Below are 3217 nucleotides of genomic sequence, written 5' to 3'. Positions count from 1 at the left end.
GCACTGTGCCCCCAGGAGACAAATGATACTTCTTAGCCAGCGAGCAGCGGCACTGCCCAGCCCTTTGGACAGATGATACCAGTGTATACAGACATGTAGACGCACGCACGCACACACGCACGCACACACACCACACACACACACACACACCCACACACACACGCACACACACACAAACACAGGGTCACAGGCAGTTTTGACCGGGCCTGGGACAAAATGAAGGGATAGGCTCCCCTATCAGTACGGGCAGTGTAATTGGGTCCCAATTTCCGAGCCCCCTACCCCCTTACCCCCTTTCCCTGGGCCCAGTACATCTTACCCATTTGTCCGTTTGTACCCCACTTTTCAATGGGCCAGAACGCACGCACACACACACGCACACACACACACACACACACACACACACACACACACACACACACACACACACACACACACACACACACATGCAGCCAACACCAACCACACACACACACACACACACACACACACACATACACACACACACACACACACGCACGCACACACACACACACACACACACACACACACACAGCCATCAACACACACACACACACACACACACACACACACACACACACACACACACACACACACACATGCAGCCATCAGCACACACAGAAGAGTGAAGGTAAAATGGTAACGAGATCAAGGCTGTTTATGTGAGCGCAAATTAGATCGCACAGAGACGAGGCGGGTAGACAGTGTCCAGCGCAAGCCTTGTGGTCCCGCCTGCGTCACAGGAGCAAGGCAGGGAATTGGAAATTGACATTCATCCATGTGCTCAGTGTGAGCTGGCGTGAGGGATGGGGGGTGGTGTGTGTGTGTGTGTGGGGGGTATGATGGGGATGGAAGAAAAAAAACATTCATACTTGTAAGCAGGCTCGCCGACAGGGGGGGGACAAAGGGTTATGCTGTCCCGGGCCCAGGGAGATAGGGGGCCCAGAATTGGGTCCCAATTACATTGACTGTATTGGATAGGGGGGGCCTTTCAGATTACTTTGTCCTGGGAGAGTGTGAGAGTAGTGAACATCAACTAAGACCTTTCCATCTCTCTGATTGGTTGATGGTGTTGATTGGTTTCTGAGCAGTCCTATGACCAGGGCTCTAAATTAACACCAGCCAACTGGCCAAATGCTGGTGAAAATTCAGTGTGTGTGTGTGTGTGTGTGTGTGTGTGTGTGTGTGTGTGTGTGCGTGCGTGCGTGCGTGTGTGTGTGTGTGTGTGTGTGTGTGTGTGTGTGTGTGTGCGTGTGTGTGCGGGTGCACTTTCTGACGTGGACAATCAGCTTCTTAGGAGCCTCCAGAGCTGGTGTGTGAATGTGAGAATATGTATGTGTGTGTATATGGTATTTGAAAGCACTTTGAGTCATATTGTTGTGGCATTGTGCTATATAAATACAATTTAATTGATTGATTGATTAATTGATTGATTGATTGATTGATTGATTGATTGATTGATTGATTGATTGATTGATTGATTGATTGATTGATTGATTGAAAGTTATTAAAGCCAAGAAGTCGGTGCACTTTAATAGCCTGGCCGCAATAGACTGGGCCCGCCTACTGATGCAAGTGAATGAGTTTCCATCTGTTGGCTCCACACACGAGTGTTGGGACTGGTAGTAGCTTTATGCAGAGACATGTCATACATTCAGGCTAAGACCACCTCTAAGAAATTGGTTAGCATACAAACTACTGTAAGCCAAGCTAAGCTTGAGCTTTGTAGTCACGATAACCCATAGCCTTTTGATGTGGCATAACCCAGAGCTCCGCCATCTTGGTCCAGTATCCTGTGTTTTTCACAGATGTTAACGTGCGTGCGAATTGCCTTATCGTGATTGATGGAAGCGTTATACCATAAAATGAGGCAGTGATCGACTAACCGGTAGGGTACTTGTCTGCCATGTGGCCAACCCGGGTTCAATTCCCAGCCCGGGTCCTTTGCCGACACCTCCACATCTCTCTCCATTCGCTTCCTGTCCACCTCTCAAGCTGTCTTATCATCATTAAAGTCGTAAAAGACCAACAACAACAAAAATGAGGCAGTGATCTGACTGAGCCAGAGTTGGACTGGGAATAAAAATCAGGCCTGGCATTTCAGCCAAGACCAGTCCACCAGGCATTGAGAGACACTAATGAAGCCTTTTACAAAACTTTAGTAATCTGATATGAGCTATTGAGACCCTAACAGGCAAAAAGTGTTATTCATATCTGATTATCTCAAAGAGGCCTGTTGTAGCAACATGTGGACTGATACCATTGAGAGGAGGGCAGGGCCAAACTCAGTCCAGCGGGCAAATGCCCGGTATATCATATTGCCAATATCCAGCCATTCCACTGCAAACGCTACATATAGTTTTCTATAGGCCTATCTATAACCAGCTAACCAGGCTATGGTCAAAGGGCTTAGTGAAGTACCATGTGCACTGTATGGGGCAACCATTTTGTTTTCAGTCTCTTCACAAACAAATGCCATGATCTAAATCAGCAGCTTTTTCCTTCCAGCGGAAATGAGACATGTTAAACACGGGACACACGCATATCAAACCACTGTATCAATAGGAACAATTGTTCTCCATTCACACCCGACTGCAGGCAAACCAATCGTGCAGAGCTAACTTGACGGCCACATGATCTATTCAATAGACCCCTTTACTGTTTGTGCGCAGATGTGACGTCATCAGGGTGCGTGGGCATTATTGGAGCAGAATCGACCATGTACAACACGTTTATAAAGAAACTAACCAGATGTTTTTTTTTCCAAAATAAGAAAATGATCACAATAAATAGTCACAATAACTTCAGATATGAGGTGGGCACCACAGACACAGGCATTTCCGATGGTGTCCTCAGATCAGTCAGTACATTTAATTTCTTTAAACCACAAACATCTCCTCTGCTTCTGGAACAGCCTGTTCCCTATTGAAATTGCATTATCGGATTTCTTGGGTTTTTTTTGGTTTTTTTACAAACGTACAAGCTTCAGGGCGGCAGGGCCTCTCTCTTTAGGTTCTGCACTGTCTGTTTGTGTATGTGTGTGTGTTTGAGTCAACAATGTGCACGCAGCCAGTGATGACGTAGCTTATAAACGGGTCAATTGGTCAATTCTATTGACAGTGACACCAGAGAGAGTAGAGAGAGAGAGGTTCCATTGGCCCATTGTTTCCAGGTTCTACAATTGCAAGGGGGAGGA

Source organism: Engraulis encrasicolus, chromosome 7 (genome assembly GCF_034702125.1).
Source record: "Engraulis encrasicolus isolate BLACKSEA-1 chromosome 7, IST_EnEncr_1.0, whole genome shotgun sequence".
NCBI classification, from domain to species: Eukaryota; Metazoa; Chordata; class Actinopteri; order Clupeiformes; family Engraulidae; genus Engraulis; species Engraulis encrasicolus.
Note: the sequence above shows the minus strand (reverse complement) of the source record.